The sequence below is a fragment of the Hetaerina americana genome, unplaced genomic scaffold (assembly GCF_022747635.1).
Source record: "Hetaerina americana unplaced genomic scaffold, ioHetAmer1.1.p SCAF_68, whole genome shotgun sequence".
In the NCBI taxonomy this organism is placed as follows: Eukaryota; Metazoa; Arthropoda; class Insecta; order Odonata; family Calopterygidae; genus Hetaerina; species Hetaerina americana.
In genome coordinates, this window is record NW_027287294.1 from 1,224,567 (window position 1) to 1,249,833 (window position 25,267).

Sequence of the window (25,267 nt, forward strand, 5' to 3'; positions counted from 1 at the left end):
GAGCAAGGGTACTTCTCTTACCGTTTCTCGGAAACGAAGTGGAGGCAGGAAACCTTGGAAACCATTGACATGAACCTAACATGAGGAATTTCACCTCCCCCTCAACTCTACCATTTTCATGCTCTGTCTTTTTGTCTTACAAGTACGAGGAGCTTATCGGTAGGGAAAAGATAAAAAGATTTGAGAAAAAAAGAATGAGGAGACCCTACACATATAATAAATACATATATATATATATATATATATATATATATATATATATATATATATATATATACATATATATAATATATATTTATCGTGGGGGGTCGCGGTAGTCCAGTGGGTAGAGCGTTGGACTGCTGACTGGAGGGTCCCGGGTTTGATTCCCGGGCAAGGCACTCTGGGCACCTGCAGCTCCACCCAAGCTACGTAATTTTACGGGTACCAGGACTTCCTGGGAAACTATAACCAGCACAGGGAAAGGAACTGGCCCCCCTACCCTGATGTGTGAATTTCACCCGCCGTATAGGGCTTAGTACTGGGTGAACTCTACCATCACCTACCAAACCGATCTTCGGGTTGATTACTGTGTTTATGGTTTATATATATATATATATATATATATATATATCGTGATCCATCCCGAATATTAACTTGACAGTTCTATGGGTTCTTACCGTGACCAGGTGTTACGAGTTACGGAGGTATGATCTCAAATGGCGGCAATCCTTAAAGATTTACCATTGAGAATCAATGGAAAACAGTTAACAGTTTCCAACACAATGCATTAGAAAGAGAAAAAAATTGACTATACATTCGGATAGCAATGGGAAATTTATCCAATGGCTCTCAACAAAAAGTTGAAATTTCTTCCGAAGTGAATTGGACACAAATGCGACAGACACACCACGGAAATTCCATCCCACCGAGGACATTTAAAAATAAACAAACGTCGCAGCTAAGTACACTGCCAGCTAATGCCTGGCAACAGCACAAATACCGGGCGCCCTAAGGTACGCGAGCAAACAAGCCTCGGAGATTACCATCGTTACGACTACTTCCGGTTCAAACATCTTTTTTTTTTAAACTCTCACCGAAGATTATGCGCTTGCGTCCGATGATTAAGCACCGCTAACGAGATGAAATATGACCATTAAAATTCGTGATAATTACAATGAAAAAAAATTGAAATGCCCGAAAAGGTTTCCTAAAGACTTTTTTTCGGTGTCTTGAGAGTTTAGTTCTCAAGTGACGAAATGTAATCCAAGGGTAATTTAAGTATGCGCAAAAAAGGAATTGACATTAATCTTAAATATAAGGAAGCGAAACTAATCAGTAAATCACCTCTGATTTGGTCAAAACTTAAGTGCTCTGCGAAAATAATACATTGTTAAAGTATTAAAAGCGCCAAGCAGGGGTGGTTCGCTTGACCACAAGAACCCCTGGGGATATAAATACCTTTTTCGTATTCTCTTCGTTTATTAACTTCAAAATGAATAAAATTTAATGAAAGTTTTATTTTTTCAAATAGTATTACCGATTAATGACAATACTTATAATCAAGAAATGAAATTTATTAATATTTTCAAACAAATGGCTTGTTTCTGAAACATCAGTGACCATTTCCAGGAAATATCAAAAGTTTTTGGTTTATATTAATATCCTTCAAAAAATGAAAAATTTCATTAACAATTTCATTTAAATTTTAGTAAAATATGCACAAAGTTTAACGGTCATTAGCGAGAGCATTAGAAACGCGTCGTCAAAGGAACGATATGAGAATCAATGTAAACAAAACAAAGGTTATGAGGCATTCGAGAGAGATGATGGCTAAGTTAAAAGTTGGAATAGAAGGGCAAAAAGTAGAGCAGGTCGAACAGTTTGCTTATCTACGTATATGTTTGGAACAAAATGTTCAAATAAGTCGGGGCAAGAAGAAGAAATGGGTAAAACAAGGAATATTTCACGATGTAACTCTTAACAGACAAAATGGATAAGGATTTTTAAAATTGATTAGCGAAAAATTTGGCATGGAGCGATGCTTCGTGCGGCTAGGAAACATGGTCGCTGAAACAAGGTGATATGGGTGTAGATTTGAAGCTTTTGAGATGTGCGTGTGGAGAAGGTGGAATGGAATTTACGGGAAAACAACAAAGAAGTGCCAGGCATAGTGAAAGGGGAGGGGATGCCCAGGTGAGACAGGAAACGTAGATGGAGAGCAATTTGATTGGAAATGAAGGGCTATAGACTGTGATAAACATGTGAGGACGTTAGGCAAGCCAGGTAATGGTAATAAAAGGATAGGACTATTGCACAAAATGGAGGAAGGGAGTAGTCGGAATCGGGGTTGATCGTAATTAGGGTTGCCAGGTTGTATCTTGATAGGAGAAGTTAAGGAAAATGTCCTTGTTGAGTCTGTGCCCATTCAAACTACTACCTCAAACAGTAAGTTACCATGATATAAACCTAAAAAACATTTAAACTTTGGCCTTTCTCATCGTTATAAATACAAAATAGTAAGTGAGCAATAATTAAGTCAATAATGCATGATACAAATACTCAACAGATTGTTCGACGTTCAAATTGAGAAACACATAAACAATGATCAAACTACCAACTGCCGCACGAGACGCCATTTTCCCTTTCTCAAGGCCACTAATGCGAAGACACACCCTTCCATACCTCTTCAGGTAACGTTTTAAGGAGTGTACAATATTTTCACAAAAACTAAAAAAATATCATAATTCATTGACCTAATTTACTTCATATAAAAGTTTGTTGATTCTTCATGCTATTTAAAATATTTTTCTAATGACACCAACATCTTTCATAATGTCCCAAGTCAAAATATACCAACTTAAAGGATAAACTAAGGGAAAGTTAAGAGTTTTTAATGCAGTTGCTAAAACTACCAATGAATAGTTTTGTATTAAGAGATACATAGTTGAAATTAAAAAAAAAACTCTGAGGCTGTTCAGTTATAGACGGTAGAACGCTTTATATGAAAAGGAAACTTCTACTCCAATACCATTAACTCCTTTAAAAATGTCAGAAATTTCTATGTATACAACACTCATATGAGTCAAGCATATAGGCTTAGATATCTATTTAAAAGATAAAATACCGAAAAAAGCAATGCGGTGAAAATCTCTTAAGAACGGTGGATGGCAGTTTTGAAAATATCGAAAGAGTTCGGTCAAATCGAATGAATTATTCACCGATTGTCGAGTCACTCCCGGAAGGTCTTTCCCGCATTCGACTAAGAAAAATACGCAGACGTAAGTGGGGAAACACGACTTTGGTTTGCATGTTGGGAAGAAAAAATAAATGAACAATAACAAACCACAGTTGAAAAGACGATTTAATCGCGGGAACGTTTCTTTTTGTTCGAAGTACACGGACGCGGGCGACGGACTTGCATGCAGTTTCCCTGACCTCATTTTTCCTTCCTCCCGCCCATGTTTACCCACCAATCCCGCGGCGTTTAATGGTATTAACCCCCATAAGAACCACGAGCAGAGGGATGGAAAAAACAAGCCCAATGACGGGAACATGCATCGAACCCAAAAACACAAAATTCGGGTACTTACCGCCCGAGGGAACCCAAGCCATTAACAATCCTCCGCTTGAGTCTTTTCTTTTTTCGCTTAAAATATAAAACTAAGAAGCGAGTTTCAGAACAATGGTAAGTACCCACGTGGAGTTTAATGCGCCTCTTTCAGGCATTAGCTTTCGGTTGGAGTTGCAAGTGACAAATTGCATCGTAAATTTGGTCATAAATGAGTTGCCAGAGCAAGGAGTTCGCCATAAAGTGAGTGTGGGCTCTCGGGAAGAAGGTTAAGGATGTTAAGAGCTGTTTATTGCTGTGAAAACCCAAGAAAAATTCCAATTGAGACGCAACAGATAACCCACGACCGAACAACTATTGAGCTTCCTAGCTGAACGGCTTTGTAAAATTCCCTTTCCAGACTACGCGCAACAAATTACCAGCATAGGTTTCCTGCTCCTCCCCTCCCAGATATGAGAAGCCGCATTAGGGAGAAAGAACTAAAAATACAATGAAAGCACACGAATAATAACGAGAGTACGTCGACGAATCCCGTGGCTTAATTAACCTTCTAATGCGTAACGCTCTGTTTGGCGTTCGGGTCGAATGGAAACTCAAACGAGAGACTCGTCAAATGGAGTCGAATAAACAATGGAGATGACACAGCTTGTTCATTGGCTGAAATTAATTTCATACCCGCGTTTACCCATACTTTGAAAACGAGTTAACATTGTAGACTTCATTTTGGATGCAAATTTGACGAGGCAGGGTTTGTAATTTTAGATACAACACGACATGCAACGAATAGTTGTAATTCTAAAGCAAATTCAAACGCACGAAGGATCACCACAAACAGTTTGCATCAAGGCTCGCCTAACTAGCATTTAGCTGAAAATCATCAAGGCGTGCTCAGTCACGTGGAACACAACCCCTGTTGTCTCACTAACGTGACTTTTAAATAAAATCATACGCAAAGTTGGCTCGCTGCAAAATTATGTCTAAATTTGTTTGAAATATTCCAAATTTTTTTCTCCACTTCGTATGATTGATGCGAGTGGATATCCTCCGGCACGTCGAAATCAGTCAGATAGTTCCCTCGTTAAAAATAAAAACACGAATCAAAGCTAAAAACTGGGCTTCCTGCGCTAACGAGACCATCGGACTCTATAAGACCCCTTCCTCCCACTCTTCCCAAATCGAGGATATGTTATGCACGCATACACATAAATATACATGAATTCGCCGAAGACGCTGGAGCCAACCATCCGGCTACGACGCACGGGAACGAAATTGAAACAAAAACGTTTTTGGAGATTAGACAGACGCATCCCTTTCCCAAATAATTTTCCTGGACAGAATGGGAAAGCTTTTGAGTGGATTGTAATTGCAATCTCAGGAGTGGGGCTTGCGAGTTTCCAATCCCTCAAATACGTACAAACCCCTGCCTGGGGGCACCAATGTCCTTCAAGGTGATGATTCAGTATCTTAACCGTCCACGGATGTCGAGTGAAATGGAGCCAATCGCTGTCGCATTCCTGCCATAAACACCGACCGACTTGGTCCTCGTAACAAGAGACCGTGAAGTGGGAAATTCGACAACAAAACCGCATCTTCCAGAGAAAAGAACAGATCTACGCCAAAGTTACGGAACCAATGGCTCCAGGGACTTATATTGCGGATCTTTTCGGTCGACTGGAATCGGCTTCGAGTGGCGTCCATTGTTGTTTCACTGTAAACGATGTTGGGATATATTTCCAGGATGGACAGAGTTGCTCAATGAAGGAATTTTTGACACCAGTACGAACATTCTTGAACCAAGATTCTTGCGAATCCAACAATCGGGAATTGTCGATATTGTGACGTTAACGCGCCTCATTATTGCAAAAATAAAGGGAACACAGTATTGTGAAGTTCTCTCCGGACTGAGCAGCCCCAGCAAATCTACTCGAGCTCAAGGGTGTGAAAGTTCAAATCAAAAATTAAACGCAACACCTCCAATCGAAACTTAAGCGAGCGAAACGTTCAGAAATGGATGGTCAAATTAAGTCTCCATCTTCAAACACCTCATTTCAAAAAATGTACCCTTGCATGCAAATCCTAGCTACGCCACGACACTACCACCAAAAACATCTCTTTGTATTTCGGACACTTGGTCTTGGCTTGAACCGCGAGCGAGCTGGAAAGACGAAGGGAAAGAAATTGCTTCCCTCCCACACAAAGACTAGATGCCCACTTTTCACACGTCATATGAAGTCTTAAAGCACTTAAAGACGGACACCACCCACACCCATCAAAGTCAACCTTCAGGGGGTCGATCGCCGACCGTGCTGGTGGTCATTTACCCCCAAATTCTTAAGCGTATTTATAAACAGCAAGTGCGAAGCCAGTGCCCAATGCCTAACAACCATCATCCCCCCTCTCACCCTCTTTCCAACACGAGGCCAATCAACCGCCTATCCGAACGAACGCCCCTCTTCCACCCCCTTCAATCTACCCACCCACCCAACACCCCGTCCGCTTCTCAACCCCCGTCCCTCCCCCGAGAGAGCGTTTGATTCGGCGGCGGTGCTGGTCTGCTTGCTTCGGTCAGGTCACCGCGCACAGATACCTTCTTTCCACGGAGGGGGGGGGCGGATGGTGGGGATGGGGGTAGAGAAAGTGGGCGGGGGTGTATAATTTAGTTGGCTGGGGTGGAGGAGGCGGGGGATGATGGGAAGGAGTCTCCGCGGACACGCTCTGGTAAGCAAGCGATTCTTACCTCTCTTTTCATACTTTTATTTCTTCCTCTATATCTCGGACCAATCCTTGAGAGAGAGAGAGAGAGAGCGGATCTCAACTCAACTAAGGCCGCCGCCTCCCTTCACTGGAAGTTTTTTGACCGGAGGAAAACGCAAAAGATTAAAAAAAATTCGAACAAAATCTCTCTCCCCCCCCTTTGGACTGAGCGAAAAATTCCCCCACACCTCAAACCCGAGGCAACAGAAACGCCCGGCGGCATCGAATGGTCTCGGGTTTGCTTCTGGAAGTGCAGTGATGGATTGCGCCCTTCGAATTATGTCCGGGGGCGAACTGGGATGGCACTGGGGAACGGTGGAGGCTCAGAACTGGATTGAAACACACACCGCAAAAGTAAAAATCGGGATATTTTTCATTCTCTGCGGGACATCGGGAAAAACAATGGAAATCCGCTCTCCATCCTCAAAATTGAAAATATTCAAGTGGGACAAAGACATCCGAGGACGAGCACTAGACAAATAGGAAGAAGGTCTATTTAGCGATGATGCTGGGAATGTATTACTAGTCAAACTGAACAACGGTAGGAGAGATCATGTCAATGAAATTAGGGAGATAAAGGCTAGAATCAGAGGGATGATTTGAGACGCCACTGTTTCCACGAAAGCTTAACGATCTGAAGAACAGTATCCGACCGAGCTAGTGGGTGGGGGGGGACGACGACAAGTATTTCTATTTCCACAACCTGGGTAGTCTAATGTGTCACCATTATTTCATCTAACATTAGGGCATCATGTACCTTGTTACTAATAGATCGTCGCGTACAGAAGTGTATCTAACTTTACCGTACCGCGTGTACCTTTAGTCATCGTTATACCATCTGCAGTGATAATTACATTTAATACACAGGCACGCACACTTACATACATATAAAGCCATAAACACAGTAATCAACCCGAAGGTCGTTTTGGTAGCTGATTGTAGAGATCACCCAGTACTAAGCCTTATACGGCGTGTGAAATTCACACATCAGGGTAGGGGGGCCAGTTCCTTTCCCTGTGCCGGTTATGGTTTCCCAGGGAGACCTGGTACCCGAAAAATCACTTTAGCTTGGGTGGAGCTGCAGGTGCCCAGAGAAGCTTGCCCGGGAATCGAACCAGGGACCCGGGATTTATATATATATATACATATATATGCACACACATACATATATATATATAGTATATATATATATATAATACTACCTTGATCAAAAAGTTCCCGGAATAACCACCGTGTGGCGCTCCCATCGTTCCGATTTGAGTTCTGTTTTTTTTGTTAAATTGGTACATCTGTTGTTGATATTCCCTTTAAATCTTAGTGTCATAACTTGACATTTGCAAAAGTTACGTAGCCAAGAGTACATCTATCTCTGTGTGTGTTGGCGATTTTTTACAATTGCAGAAATGGATTTAAATTTGCAACAACGAACTTGTATTAAATTTTGCGTAAAAAACGGATTTAGTGGCGCACGGACGTTGGAAATGTTGGAAAAGTGTTTCGGCAACGATTCTCTAAAAAAAAACGGTCGTTTACCAGTGGCACGAGCGGTTCAGAAGTGGTCGTGAGTCAATCGAAGATGATGAACGCAGTGGCAGACCATCGACATCGAAAGTCGGTGAAAAAATTGATAAAGTAAAAGAAATGTTGGTCAATAACCGCAAATTAACCATCAGAGAAATAGCGGAGGACTTGAACATTGCCTATGGATCCGCCCAAGACATTGTGGTTAATGATTTGGGTTTCCGTCGTGTAGCAGCAAAGTACCTCAATTTCATGCAAAAAAGAGACCGTGTTGACGTCGCAAAAGACATGATTTGCGAGGCTGAATCCGATCCCACATTCATCAAAAGGATCATTACTGGAGACGAGACGTGGGTTTATGAGTACGACACGCAATCCAGACATCAGGCAAGTGAATGGCGTTCACCAAATGAGCCGAGACCAAAAAAACCACGTCGTTTTCAGTCAAAAAAGAAGGCAATGCTGACGGTTTTCATGGATTACAACGGTGTAGTGCATCATGAATTTTTGCCAGAAGGCCAGACAGTAAACAAAGAGTATTATTTGGGCGTTATGAGACGTTTGCGTGAAGAAATTCGCCGAAAGAGACCAGAAATGTGGGCAGAAAACTCGTGGATTTTGCACCATAATAACGCACCGTCGCACAGTGCTATCATTATGCGTAATTTTTTGACGAAAAATGCAACAAATACCATCCAACAGCCACCGAATTCACCTGATTTGGCTCCCTGTGACTTCTTTCTGTTCAATCGAGTTAAAAAACCATTACGGGGAACGCGTTTTAGCAGCCGAGAGGAAGTAATGGAAAAATCGCAGGAAGCACTGATGGACATACCGAAAACCGAATATAAAAAATGTTTCGAGGATTGGATCAAGCGCTGGCATAAGTGTGTTGCAGTCGATGGGGATTACTTTGAAGGGGACAATATAGATTTAGATGAATAAACTTGTATTTTTAATTTTCTGAATAAATTCCGGGAAATTTTTGATCAAGGTAGTATATATACACATAGTATATATATACTAGTATATATAGTAATATAGTATACATATATATAGTATAGTACACACACAAACACACACATATAGTATACACATAGTATATATATATAATAGTACACATATATATGCACACACATATATATATATATATGATATATATATATATATATATATATATATATATATATATATATATATATATATATATATATATATATATATATATGTGCATGTATATATGTAATGAGTGTGCAACCCTCTTGCATATTCCAGGCTAATTGTAACCATGGAGTTCGCGTTGACCGCGCACGTTTTATCGTACGCGGCATTGATTGGTGACCTCTCCATCATTTGTTCTCGTCGTTGCTTCTTCCTTTTTTTTCCCGGATCCTCCGAAGCGGTGAGCAATTTCACGATGGGTACTTGCAGGTGTTTTTGTGCACAGGTTCTCTCAATCGATCGGCTGATTGGTTTTTCGACGAATGTGAGGCCCTCGGGCCACCCAAATCGTTAAGGTGAATCACCTTGAGGGAAGTGTATGAAGGATGGAAAAACAGTGACGTGTAACGTGGAATATATACTGTCGTTAGACCTTAGATCGTAGATCGATTTGTGGCGCGATTCGATCGCCAGCACATGACCTCATTCGGAGAGAATTTATCTAATTGAGACAGCCATGTCATCGCCAATCGCTCTTTAACACAAATCAATCCAATACAATGAAATTTCATTGTAATATCTATGCATTTTAGATCTGTGCAAAGGTTTTGCATTTTAAAAAAATTAAAAATTAAGGAAAAACACCCTTAGACAAGTATTCTCATTATAAAACCTTGAGGCTTAACAATGAGGAACACAAAATACGAAAATACCATGGTGATATAGGTTTGGATGAATGGCATTTGCACCGTGAAATCCACGAGGGAATTATTACGAGCCATAATCACAATGGTTAATTAGACCACCGGGATAAAATAGTAGACAGATAAATAGAATTCGCAAGAGAAAAATCGAATACTCACTCTAACATCACAATAATAACAATAAAAAATTTAAAAACTAAAACTTTTCTCGAACACAATCATTGCTGTCTATTGCAGATGGGCATGCATGTAAGTGAGCATGACTTTAATTACGAGAATACGAATATTTTTAGCCACTACATATATATTTAGACGTTCCAATCCCTATTCCTTGTATCTATTTCCATGAGAATGAATATTTGTTCGCCTATATAGTGGGATTTCATATATATATATATATATATATATATATATATATATATATATACTCATATATACAGAAACAGATATAAGGAAAATGGATAGGAACACATATAAAGGACGAACACAATAGAGGTGGGGAAGGCGGAATCGAACGGATCACAAGAGTAAAAATATAGACAATGCATATTATGTAATTTGTCAAAAAGTCATTTTTTTCTAAAACTGTAAGCAACTTATAAAACAGGTATTCTGTCAGACTTCCATCAGAACCGTTTTGCGGAGGGTCTTAGGACTTGCGCTAGGTGAGGTCATTAGCAATGGAATAGACATTTGGATACAGTTCTACAAATTAAAGAAAGGGCCTTCGTGAAGGAGGCGGTGAAACTACGGGGCACCGATTCAATGAACCGACCCACACAAGAAGGACAGATGGAATGAAAATAGTCGAGTAACCTGAAGGAACGAAATCACCCTTCTCCTCCCGAATTCCCGAGTTCCCCAATAATTGGGTATCTCATTATCATACGCGTTAAGCATTTGAATAAATCATCGGTCCGTGAACCTATCATCCTAGAATCCGCACAACGAGACTCCAGAACGAATGAATGAGAGAAAAGTTCCCCCTTTTATTAGTAGAGCATTAAAAATGTGCCCACAGAAAAGAGTCCACCCGACAGATAAGGTTTCAAATCTTCAGCGAAGCATGCACTTTTAAGCTACCCGCGTCCTAAGGCTCTCTCTCCCCCGCCATCACTTAGCGCACGCCTGGGAGTATTCGAGCGAGATTGTGTTACGGCCCGCATCTCATAATAGAAGGCAAGTTGAGAAGCCTTCCCTTCTCTAGTCTTCGCTCTTTCAAAAATTTTGTTTTCCGGCGAGAACTCTAAAAGCCCATTTTTCAGTGAACTCAAGCGGAACAGTATTCGCCGGGGAACAAGAAGGTACCAGGATGAGATAGGAAATATAAAAAAAAATTAACAACTAGCGTCGCTACTTCTAGACCCACACTCCCGAATCTAATTTCTAACGACGCATTAAAACCCATCAGTTCCAAGAGCCTTTTTTGAATACCGTGAAAGAATTTCGCCTCCATTATTACAACATTTTCGTCTTATCTGGGCGGAAGTTATCTCAAAAACAAAAGAGGCAATACATTATATCACCACCCTTGTTAAGGTCTTCCCTGCGATAATGGATGCTTAAATGACAGAAGTACTCACATATATCTCGTCGAAAGCGTAACGAAAAACGTTCTGCGAGGTCGTTTGCCTTGGTCTCACATTAATGCCCGAATTTAATGGGACCGAGTCCAAAGACCCATTAGAAGTTGATTTCCGCACAGATCGCAAACCTGAAGGAGCGTAATTCACTTCGCAACACAAGAATCCTAATAGAACTTCTGAGACACCCAGCTCACCTTATCTAGTAGGGAAAGAGGCGGAGTGACAGGAATTCTGTGACGCGAGTATCATTAACTGAAATATCTTTTCTGAATTCCTGACGAACTACGTAAACTCATGCATTTTCGATACTTTATCTCAGACTAGAATGAGGAAACCACAGGAAAGCTTTCAATGCAACGATTTCGGAGGGCCAAAAATAATACACCTTGCCCGGGATTCGAACCCGGATCCCTCGATTTCCGAGTGCTTTAGCCAGTTAAGCTATCGAGACGTCCTCCACCACTAAGAAATTTCGGGGGCTTTTAAAGGAAGAAGATGTGACGAAATACCGTACATATAATGTCACAGGCATTCTAGTCGTAGGCGACGCGCCGCAGTCCACGAGGTTACAGCCAACTTGAAACACTAACGGCGTTTTACCTTTGTAAAATTCGGAGTTTCTGACAAATCCAAAACTTCAAATTGTAAGAGGACGCCTCGATAGCTCAACTGGGTAAAGCATTCGGCCGGAAATCGAGGGATCCGGGTTCAAATCCCGGTCAAGGCGAATTAATACCTTTGACAAATTCCAATAAACTGTTGGAGATGCCGCAACAGTGACTTTTACCGGAGTTATCCGCTAATATGCATTTAAATTCATACGATTTCAGAGTGTAAAAATAATTCAGAAAATGTTGCGTTGAAATGCACATTTGCGGATGACTCCGTTAAAAGTTACTGTTGCGGCATCATCTCCAACAGTTTCTTGGATTTTAAAGGAAAGTTGTTCCCCCGGGAAGGAAATTGAGTTTTTCCAAGTTTCCCATGGGTTTGAATTTGCCAATTTCTTACTTCTTCATTGGATTTTCCCTCTGTTCCCATATTTTTCGCTACCCTTCCATTCAGCTTCATAGAGATAAATTCAATTGGAGAAAATGAACACTAAAAGATTATTCATCTGTGATAACGAAATCACTTACCATTCAAATGGAATCGGACCGATATTTTCCTTGTGGATTGGTGACGACCTTGAGCTCTTAAAACATTTCAAATGAATATCTGTCTTGAAAATACAGGATGAAGACGCATGAATAACCCTGGCACATAAAGAAATGACTCGAAATGAAGGGTTTTGGTCAACCGATTCGATCCATGGCCAACTGGCGATAGTGTGAAACCGGAGAACAAGCTGTTATTCAAAGTAATTGGAAAACTGTTCACATAATTTCACAGTCACACAGTTTACCAATTCATGCCAAATATATTACCACACAGAAGGGGACAGTTAACACAAGAGATCATCGTCTTTACACAGCTAATTTATAGGATGTGAAAGAAATGATATTTCAATTAATGGTACTCGCGTCACAGAATCAATCCTATGTATAAACCAAATTAAAAAAAACGGAAATAAGTAATATTTTGAAAAATTTATTTATTAGTACAATGTGATTTCAACGCAGGTATCTGAAGACAAAGCCAATGTGTTAAAAAAGCAAGGGTAAGTACTTGTAAGAATAAAATTGAATGAAAATCATGAAGTGTAATCCAGCTATTTAAATACAGGCACATTTATATATATATATATATATATATATATATATATATTTCTATCTATATATACATATTCATATACATACATACATACATACATATATATAAATATAAATATATATATATATATATATATATATATATATATATATATATATATATATATATATATATATATATATATATATATATATATATACAAGTGCCACATACACTGGGGTTGGTTTTCATGCTTAAATGTAGAAATAAAAAAGATGAAGTTAGGAGAAGGAAATAAAAGAGCTAGAAAAAGGGGGCAGTTAATATATCTCAGCAGATTTTGAATATACGTAGAGGAACAGGAGGAGAAATTCGTTTTCAAGGAGAATATTAACGAGAGTCGGGACTCAACAAGAGTAGAAATATGAATAAAATATCAGTCCAGGATCATTTAATGAATGTGGAGAATAGCGTTCGAGAACCTCTTCGTATAAGGCAGTGCGAAAGGAGTCTTGATATATGGCCATTAAGAAGGTGAAAAAAATGTTTGAACAGGTAAACTACGTTTGAAAATCATCCTGTTCCTTTAAAGACCCCAAAATTTCAGAGTTTAAGAGGAAGACTCGATGGATTAATTGGCGAAATCACTCGGCCGGGTATTGAGGGATCCGGGTTCGAATCCCAGTCAAGGCGAATGGTTTTTACACTCTGAAATAATTGCATTGAAAATTGGAGAAATTTAAGTAAAGAAAAGATAAATTTAAGATGTCATTTTTTCCACAAATGATAAGGGATTAGAAGAATAACATTGCCCGACTATGGTAAGGGGTACAAATATTCGGATGAAAATTAGCCCCGTGTATTTGTTTGTACCCTGCCACACACCCTAGCAGGGTACAAACAAATACAAAAAATATTACTTAGACACACGGTAAGAACCGAAAAAATGAGTGATGGAAGAAAAGAAAGGGTAATCCTACATGAAAGTATGTACCTGTCCGTGGCGGCAAACCTTTAATTATCAGAGTCACGGATGCATGAAGCATTTTTTCCAGGTTTAATTTTTAACAAAGTGCAACGACTGGTGTTCCAAATTTCAGAATTTTAAATACGGGAAACATTGACGAAGCGATAAAGGTTGTCACACGAATACATATTCTTCTAAATTAGTTGTCATAAATTTAAAGAACTGCTGGATATACTTTAAAATAACTTTAGATGGAGCAATCCGCTAATATTTATTTCAATGTAAAAATTTCAAAGTGTAAAACTCATTCAACTTGACCGGGATTCGAAACCGAACGACTGCGTTTCCGGCCGAGTGCTAGAGCCAGTTAAGTTGTAAGAGGCGTCCTCTTACAATCCGAAATGTTGGGGCTTAAAAGGAACGAGTAGTCAAGACGAAATACCGCAAATTCAAAGTCGCAGGCATTCGTAATCGTTGGTTCGAAGTTTAAAAGGACACCCTCGGTAGCTTAACTGGCTATAGCACTCGGCCGGACATCAAATGATCCGAGTTCGAATCCCGATTAAGCCACTGATTTTTACACTTTGAATGTAGTAATTTCAAGTTACCATTATATTAACAGTCATGTAAAAACAATGTTTTACGCGCGATATTCCAATTTATTGAAAAATCAAATTCTTTGGGCGCTACCAGCCCGGCATCTTAGAATATATATGTAGCATTAATAATTTCATCATAACGCAGGAGTGGGAATAAAAAGACACGAATATATATATATATATATATATATATATATATATATATATATATATATGGATATGTTGATTTTACAAATATTTACATGAGATCAGAAACTGAAAATACAAAAATACTACTTTTTCTGAAACATGTTTTTTTACCAAACTAAGATATTTTAAAAAAGCAACCCCAAACAAATAAAATGAGCAACTGCAAATATTTACTCACACAAAAAAGCAGGGCGGCGTTAATCATACCTTGCTTAAACGCAAAAATTGAAGTTTTTTATGTCAACAAACACTACCTCGTATAGGGTCAATCGACTTGAGAATGGTAAAAAAAACTATACAAACCCAAGTGAACTTGTGCAAACAATAAGGCAATTAAAGGGTGTACCGAAGGGAATAAGCTGTCTCTCCATTTCTACGAAAAAAAAGTTATTTCTCCATTTCTACGAAAAAAAAGTTATTTACTTCCCTCACAGCCCGGTCTCAACCAGACATCATAATCCTCAAAATGTGCCATCAATTTTACGACACAGTTATTTCATTGTGAACATCATGCACTAAAACTGACGAATCACATGTCAAAACAATACGAAATGCACCAACAGCAATAAAAAGCTCTTCCCAAAACTATTCTCTATGTATAAAAAAGGAATACTGACGGAGAGTGCCGACGCAGACAAATAAATGACCATTAACCTACAATCGAAGGCAACCCGTCGTCTGCGAAGTTAAGTTTTCGATTCCTCAAGCACCAAACCATGCGGGACAGGCCCTCTCCAAGGTCAGTTGCCAAACCTTGAACTCTCCGCATCCATCGCGATTGCTTGAGAACAATCAGAGCTCGTCAAAGATTTTCGCTCCGACGATCTCCTTATTTTTTACCCCCCTTCGTTCGCAGTGCGATGCTCATCGCGTATGCAACGCCCTCTCGCTACGAGGACCGCGAATCTCAAACGAAGCCCGTGGCTTGATGCATTTTGCGACCTTTTTGTCACATGATCACTTCCAGAATTCGGATTTCTTTTGAAGTTTTGAAGTTTGAAGAAAAGGAATTTCCTTCCAGAATGACTGGTCACATACAGCTCCTCCCAAGTATGCGAAGAGAAGTACGTGGTCTGTACAATAAATACGCGAACTGATACAATCTGGCTGCCATGACGTGGACTATAACAACTAGCCCCACCCACCAGCGGCGCTAGTTTCCTGAGATCCAATGAGCCATCTGTGCTTGGAGGATCGTCGAGCTGTGCGTAAGGTGCCAGTTATGTTAGTTTCTCTTGTCCTTGTTTTTACTGTTTTTTGTTAATGACGAAATCACGGAGCAACGAATCAACATCAAGTTTTTTTGGTGAAGTGCGGTGAAAGTTATCAAGAAAAGACTTAAATGTTGACAGCTGTTTACGGTGATAATGCTCTGAAGGGAACGTCTGTTTTCAAGTGGATTATATCACACCAAAAAATCAAGAAAAAGCCGATCGAAAATCAAATTCATACTCCTGGCTTTCTTTGATGTCGAAGGTGTTGTTCATCATGAATTTCTTCCTGAAGGACAAAGAGTAAATGCTGAGTTCTACCTTAAGGTTCAGTTCTCAAGCGTTTGAGAGACCCCGGGCATCGCGTGCGACCAAATTTGATTCTTGGCGATGAATGGACCTTTCAATATGAAATGCACCTGCACATTCAGCATTGATTGTTTGCCACAGTTTCGGGCACAAAATTCAATCACCTGATCCTTGATCATCCCCTTTATTCGCCAGATCTCGCCCCCCCTGCGACTTTTTCCTATTCCCAAAATGCAAAAATATGATGAGGGGACATATCACTGGGAAGATGTGGGAAGACACAATAAAGCAATAAACGACGAGAAAACTAAAAAGCCTAACTGCCGAGGAGGACTTCCAAGGGTGCTTTAAACAAGATGGAAGAGAAGATGATGGAATAAGAAGTGCATAGCAACAAATGGAGAGTACTTCGAAGGGGACAAAATCGATGCAGACTAAATTTTACAAAATAAAGTTTTTACGGCCTCAGTTCGCGTATTTATTGGACAGAGTAGTATAAGCTCATAAGATTGGTTGGCGCATGAACCCGTGGTAGTTATGATCTAAATTTATTGAATTATTTAAATTAGAATATATATTGCCACCAAAATTTGGGAAAAACTTCACTTTTAATGCTGCACGTTACGTGCATCATCACACACTGCCACTAACCCCAGCGGTAGCTTACACGGTACCATGTGGATAGCTAGAGAGACTTGGCCGTGGCCCGATTGGTGGAGGCAGACGACTAACGAAACGTTTCACGGCCGGATGGCATGGGATACAGGCGATTAATTTTGTGGAGCAGTTTGACCAGCTATACAGTACGGTGCACTGAATTAATCCTTGGAGGCGAATGCACCTGCGATAGTATTAACATTAAGAAATCAAATGTGTCTGGGCAGCAGACTACTCGACCCTTCAAAACTGGGTCATTGGGAAAGGAAAACATTCCAGTGGGTTATTGGACACAATTGGGTTCATAGAGAAATCTTGCAGTTTCCCACCGCCAGAAAGTCAAAGCAATAAGCAAAGAATGAAGCGATCAGAATTGATTCACGACAAGCGATTTCGTCTCCCCATCGCATTTAAGTTCTTCTTGTCAAAGATTCTTCAATATTCGACTGGTATGTTTCAGTTCCTCCCCCACTCCCTGGTCCTGTTTTATCCAAATATTCCCCTTTCCAAATTGTACGAATGACGCCTTCCTCCTATTCCTAAGCATCCCAACATCTTCAGATATTTTTCATCGGAATCATACAATCTCCGACACCTATGCCATTTCAGACCGCATTTCTTAACCCTGCGACACTACGTTCCGTACATCCAACACTATCCCTTCCCTTAAACCATTAAGCAAAGAGCCCATGGACCGACCGTCAAGAACAGTTTACGTATCTCGGTAGTGTATTGGACCAACACGGTCCAAGTAGTAGGGACGTAAGGAGAAGAATTGCGCTAGGCAAAGAGGCTTTCACAAGGAGGAGGCAGTTGATGACAGGGACGTTGAGTAAGGATGTTAAGAAAAGACTCGTAAAAATTTTGATATGGAGCGTGGCTATGTACGGCGCGGAAACGTGGTCATTGAAGCAGGAGGATAGACGTAGACTGGAGGCTTTTGAAATGTGTGTTTGGAGAAGAATGGACAAGGTGAAATGGACAGAGAAGAAAACAAATGAGGAAGTACTTGGTATGGTGGGCGAAGAGAGGGGTTTGTTGGGAGAAATCCTATGGAGGCAGGAAAAGTGGATGAAGGTGGTATTGACCGGCAGTGGGATGTTGAAGACTGTAATTGAGGGGAGAATGTTAGGCAAACGAGGAAAGGGAAGGAACAGGATAGGGATGTTGGACGGGATGAAGGGAGGAAGGAAGTACTCAGAGATGAAGAGGGGTCTGATGTAGAGTAGGATACTGGATTTTAGTTTTGTTATGAGTCACAAAATATTTATCAGGTAGCTGTGTCCATCCAAAAACCTACCTTAAACTGTATATTACTTAAAATATGTATTTCATTGTTATATATCAATATACTTCGGCGACACCATTTAACAGTAAAAAATATTGATGAAAACATTAAAATATGTAAACACAAATAAAGGACACTCACATAAGTAGTTTTGATGTTTCGACTGTGCGGCCTTCATCATCAGAATCTGATGAGGGCGGCCGTGTTGTCGAAACGTCCAAACTAGTTATGTGAGTGTCCTTTATTTGTGCTTCTTTGTTTATATATTTCCATCAATGTTTATATATATATATATATATAAATGGAAATATTGCAAGGAACACATATAATAGACGAACACAGAAGAGGTGGGAATAACGGAATCGAACAGATCACAAGTGCAAATATGCAAATAAATAAATATATATACATACATATATAAACACACACACACACAAACACACACACACACACACACACACACACACACACACACACACACACACACACATATATATATATATATATATATATATATATATATATATATATATATATATATATGTGTGTGTGTGTGTATACAATATGAATTAATGTATGTATTCTTTCCCTGCTGGCTTCGTCTGAAAGAATACATACATTAATATAACTATTATCAAGAATGCAAATATAAAATTACAACAAAGAATTTCGAAAATATATTCGCTAAATGCATAACTTCATTTCCATTCCCTTAAAACCTTAAAAAACCAAAGAAAAAAGATAATTTAAGAATTGGTGTCAGTTCGCGTCCGAAGTTGGTCACGCAGTTTTCATTCGTACGTCAAATTTTTTATAGAGGGCAGCGGTACTGGCTAAGATGATAGGGCAAAAGGTAGTGCGAAATCACGCTAGATTGTTACGTTGGTACGCACGTCAGGAGTGGAAACTGGGCAAGAGAGAAAGAGATGCACTTTCGTGACGACAATCGATTAGGGACTGAAGACACCGAGCTAAAAATGAGAGTCGAAGGGGGAAGACCCCTTTGGCCATGGATGGGGGTAGTCGAGCATAAACTCCTCCATCACCGTCCACTCCACCCTCTTGAATTCCCCCCCCCCTCCCAAACCCTCTGCCCCACCCCACCCTCCCCCAGTGAGCAACCTTGCAACCCCCCCGCATGCACGCACGCTCAAAAACGCAGCGAGTGCACGCGAAAATATTGGTGCGCGCGGGGGGATGGGAGTGGGGAGGAGGGTGTGCGGGGGCGAAGGGGGATGAAGGGCGTGGAGATATTGTTTTATTTTTCTATTTTTTTTTCTTTAAAGGGATGGGACTTTGAGAGGGGGGTTGGGGTGATATGAGGGAGGGTACATAGGGGGGTGGAGGGTTGTTGAGTAGGGGGAGGGGACGGCAAGGGGGGTGTTCAGACTGCGCAGACGACTCCGGTGAATGCGAGCGGTGTCGGGTGTCACTGAGGGCCTCGACTCGGCTAGGGAAGCGTTGCCAAATCATTGTCACCGCCTGTCACGTCGCCGGGATCACGAAACGGGCCCCGGGGTAGTCTGGGGGAAGAATCTGGAGGGCGAGTAAATGGGGAAGGACGGAGGGAGGGAGGGGGTGGAGGGAGGAGACCGGCGAGAAGGGCTGCCAACAGCACTCGAACGTCCGCAGTAAAACTCCCAGATGCACACAGTAATACAGTCAATCTATATCGCATCGAGTATTTTATTCCGGATTCGAATCCCGGGCACGGCACTCTGGGCACCTGCAGCTCCACCCAAGCTATGTGATTTTTCGGATACCAGATCTTCCTGGGAAACCATAACCGGCACAGGGAAAGGAACTGGCCCCCCTACCCTGATGTGTGAATTTTCACACGCCGTCGGACTTAGTACTGGGTGAACTCTACAATCACCTACCAAACCGACCTACCGGTTGATTACTGGGTTTATGGTTTATGGTTATATGTGTATATATATATATATATATATATATATATATATATATATATATATATATATATATATATATATATATATATATAGATGAATATCGAATGTATGATCTTGCAAGGGTGAATTGTTTACAACCTTTCTAAGGAGTAACGTAATCTATCGATAGCCTTCAGAGGACGCTCGAAGATCCTCAACTTACAAAAAGACGGGATCGTGTGTGGATTGCAACTAAGACGTTTCAAAGAAGAAAAATACGTTTCTAGGACTTATGCTATTAGAACTGCATCGAATCAACTGACTTGCCGAAATTATTTAACTGTATTTTGCAAAATAACGATTTTATGGCCGCAATACGCGTATTTATTGGACAGACCTCGTAATCCATACTCACAGATATTCCCGTACATTATCGCCACGTCGACGTAGTTCTTGCATCGAAATGAACCTTGCACAGCACGTTGCCACAGCAAACCCCACGAGGAAGGAAGGAAGGGACATAGGGAGTGAGAGTGGGGGGAGAAGGGGTTCTGGGAGGCGGAAAAGATGTCGCAGCGGGGGTCGGTTGCTTGACTGCACATTTCCGCAATCACGACCGTCTGAACGTTTCCGCAAATGGCGGACGCACAGCGAAGGAATGGCAACCTGATAGGAGTTTAGTTTGTGGCGCGAAGTTGTAACTTTAAGTCGAACTAACGGACGGGACGAACGTTTTCTCCCGCCCCACATATTGATAAGAATACTTAACGTAGATTTTTTTACTCGCCTCGCCTCTGCGATCATGAAACGTGCATCGATCATTGTAATACAAACGGAAGCACAGCCAGAGTTTCGAAATCCAGACATCACGAGTCCTGAACGTCCATCGAGAAAAAAAATACACCACTTGTAAGTCACATGTCAATACATGCACTAGACGGGAGAACACTGGGGAATACTCAACTGATTTACTTCATGAACGTCTTCAGGCAGAAGAGTACATGCTCGTACATTCGCCCCAAAGTTCACTGGGGACTACGAATATTGTTCAAAGCGGACATTGTCGTTTATTGCCTTCTAATATGGCATTGTTTTGAATTTACGCGGATCCACATCACGTGTTCAACATTCGCAACAATGCAATTTACGAACGTTCACTGTTTGCGATTTGTCAACAGGCTTTAGCATTTCCAATATTTTTCCGAATATTAAGTAACTTTTTCGCATTTAAACATGTCGGTGAACAAAATAAGCCCGTGTCCTGATTTCATACAGCGATGTGTTGGCTTGGTTTTTGGAATCATAATCGTGAAAAGCAGAAAAGTTACGACCATCACACGAGCTCGAATTATACGCATGCGCAATACACATGTTTTACGTAATTTGGTTAATGTTCCATGCTATTATACCACGCTTTTATGGCGCAAGATAAATAAAAAATTGAAATAATATTTATTTTATACTTTTTGAAGGTTCCTTTGGAACTAAGATACCAAGGCCCTAGATAAGCCAGGGGATCTTTCGCGATTTTCCCGCTGTGCCGGAATTGTTTAGAGGGTGCAGAGCAATTATCTAAGCAGCAATTAGAGAAGGCAGTAAGACTCTTTGACTGATATGCTAGCGGGTGCCGAAACTACAGTGAGGAGTGTGCCAGAAAGAACGTTCACCAAAAGACGACTGTTGGGACAAAACTGTATGACCTGAAGGTGATTACAAGTTGTCAACTATGTTTCCAAGTCCGTGGGAGGGGATGGAAGAAATTAGCAAGAATAACACACTGGTAAGAAGGCTTGAGGACATCTTGAAAATTTAAGTCCATGATGCTGGGGAAACAAGAAAAAAAACTTGCTCAGCGTTTTAGAAAAAGTAATGCTGTGGGATTTGGACAAGACGTCGAAAAATTACGAAAACCCAGCTCTAGGTTTAAATTACGAATAATTTGAACACCTATGTAATCCAAAGGATTTTTCCAGAGCATTGCAAAATTCGACAATCCAAATAAATCCAAAAGCAATATAATCCAATAAGACTACGGGTGACAACTTATGTATGGGTTTTACTTACTTACTTACTCATATCACTTACTTTAAATTACTTAAACTGAATCCTTAAAAAAACAAAGGGAATTGTTTTTACGTGACCGGAGGAAAAATTACTTTTTTTAATGCCAAAATGCCTTGTCCCGTTGACTCAGAATATCCTTCCAAACTATATCCCGAGATATGACTTCCAAACAACGTTCCCCACATCGAGGATGTATCCCTTCATTGAAAACTACTAACACACTAAACGAATTCCAAAGTTGATAACCCAAGATTCAAACTCACAATCAAATTTTTTGAATGAGCAATGCGCTGACTGTCTCGAGAGACAAACTGCTCATTTGTTGACGAGTTTCGGCAAGCCTGTATCCTTTGCCAATTAGAACGAGGCCCGGTGAGTTCGATTGCCAGGCACTTATATATGTAGTAGAGGAATCGTTATTTTTCCCCTGGAACTAATCCCGTGCTACGAGTGTAATAGCAGACGGAAAGCAGAAGGAAATATTTGATCTATTCTCGCTGAGTGAAATCGAGCCAGTCCTTCCAATGTTAACTCAAATTGCTTGTTACGCCACAGCGGTTAATCAACCACCTAGAGAGATTCAGGTATTCCACCTGTATTCCATCTTAAATAAGCAATACTTTAGGGATAACCAACTTCAAATAACATTCGTATTTCTACATAAATCTTCATTAAATAAACCTAGGCCTAAACGCTCAGTGTCCACACATATACAGGTATACACATACTATACACTACCTGTATACATATGTATAGTATAGGTGTACATATGTTTCTACATATTATATATTAAAAAAAAATATTTTAGCACCCTGCAAGTCACCGGTAGGTTGGGTTGCAGAGGGTGAATACACACCACACTAATTTTCACCCGGACATGACCCAACCACAGTCGGACAATGTTATTTGATCCCTTATTGTGCGTGGGAAAAATGATATCTTAAATCTATCTGTTCTACACTTAATTCCTCGAACTTTATTGAAATGATCTCTCCTACCGTAGTACGATGGTGGTAATAATACATTTTCAACATCACTGCGAAAGAGACCTCCTTCCGATCTATGCAAGAGCTCCAATCAATATATATATAAACCATAAACACAGTAATCAACCCTAAGGTCGGTTTGGGGTAGGTGATGGTAGAGTTTACCCAGTACTTAGCCCGACGGCGTGTGAAATTCAAACATCAAGGTAGGGGGGCCAGTTCCTATCTGGTTATGGCTTCCCAGTAAGATCTGATACCCAAAAAATCACATAGCTTGGGTGGAGCTGCAGGAGCCCGGAGAGGCTTGGCCGGGAATTGACCCCGGGCCCTCCGGTCAGTAGTCCAACGCTCTCCCCCCTGGACTACCACGACCCAAAAAAATACACATACACGCACACTAAAATAAATAGTATGTGTATACATATATAGAAAATACATATATATTTATATATACATATATGAACAGGGTATAAACTTAGATATGGAATGTGGTTTTTTACTGCAAGGAAACTATGGGTAATGGAAGCAAGACGATAGATTTAGATAGGGGCTTTTGAAATTTGGGTTCAGAAAAAAGGAAAAGATGAACAGTGCTGAAAGGGAAACAAACGAGGAAGTGCTAGGAATGGTTCGAGGAGATGAGGGAGGATATTAGAGAGAAATCTAAAGGAGGCAAGAAATACAGATGTACAGTTTTCTGGTGGGCAATTGGATGGCTAAGGTTGTGATGGATGGGAGAATGTTTAGCAACCAAGGAAGGGGCAGGAATTGGATAGCCATGTTGGACGGAATGAAAGGAGGAAGAAAGTATGCGAAATTGAGGAGGGGCTTGTTTCGGATCTGATGTGTCCCCTTGTGGACTGACATGCATCGTTGAACAGAGAAATGCATCGCTGTACCGTGGTATAGGCTGTGTTGATTCAAAGCCTACCTTAGACGTTAAAATAGCAATAATAACAGTGTATAAATACAGTGTAGTTCCTGCATTTTATACTTAATCTTGAACCTCAGAGTTGATCCATAGGTTGCTCCGCTTTGGATTCTTGCGGAAATATTAAGTGCATTCTTTGATTTCATTAATCCATTCAACAAAGTTACGCGGGGTAGTATATCGCACCCTTGGGATAACCCACTTGCTTGCTGTGATGAACACATTGTGTTCAACGAGCCCATCGGAGCGTCGGGCTGACTTATAGCTAACGGTAAATGATATACAAGGTCTGTAGGAAAAAAATGAGACTGGTCTTTCTAGGGGATCGAGATGGTGCGGGGGCTAACGTACTGGCTTCCCACCCTGAGGGCGCGGGTTCAAATCCCGGCGGTGTTGAATATTTTTCAAAGGGATCTCGATCCCTACTTGAGGTGCTTTGTGGAGGGCACTTTGAGTGAGTACGCCGTCCGTCGGATGGGACGTTAAGCCGCGGACCCCTTGGCGCCTTTCGTAAAGAGTAGGCTAATGCCGACGCCGGGTTTCTCTCCACCCTTCATCCTTTCCTGTCCTTCCCCTATGGCGCAAATGACCTTAGCTGTCGGTCGCCTCCCCTCAAAACTACTACTACTGGTCTTTCTACCCGCGAACTGCTGGACGAATCACAATCAGTGAGTGGTTGCCTTCTAGCGGCGTTTGTGAGAAGGAAAACATATCCTTCCTCGTGGCCCTATTCAAACTTAACTCCGCACAACAGCGATTCTTGTCCGAGCTTGCACAAACTTGCTGTACAAATTTTTGCATACAGGTTGCTCGAAACCCTAGTGGAGTGGTGAGAAAGAAAAAACGACACTCTCAAGTCACCAATTGCACTTAAACCGTTTGGTGAATTCGAGTTCCGTCTAACGTCGATTCGACTCGACTAAACTGCGATTGTGAAAGAATCAGATCGGCATATATGAAATGAAAGTCGAATATTCGATAACGGTTAAATGACCACCTCACCAAGATGAATCAATCAAGATAACATAAATGTATATATATGTACAATTTTTATTTATTTTAATATATTTATGCACCCTGAAAGCCACCACTAGGGTGTGTGGCAGGGAACGAATACACACCGGACTAATTTTTATCCGAACATTACCCTAACGCGGTCGGACAATGTTATAATGATCCCCTATCGTTTGTGGAAAAAATTGACAT

The 25,267-nt window shown here is 40.7% G+C and overlaps 1 protein-coding gene and 1 non-coding gene across 3 annotated transcripts in view; one reads left to right on the forward strand and one right to left on the reverse strand.

Moving 5' to 3' along the window:
• LOC139696112 (uncharacterized) overlaps positions 1-25,267 on the reverse strand; it is a 1,156,921-nt gene that overhangs the window by 328,111 nt on the left and 803,543 nt on the right. The window lies entirely within an intron of this gene.
• Positions 11,931-12,003, forward strand: TRNAS-GGA (transfer RNA serine (anticodon GGA)). Its single transcript has one exon. It is a non-coding gene; the product is annotated as a tRNA-Ser (tRNA).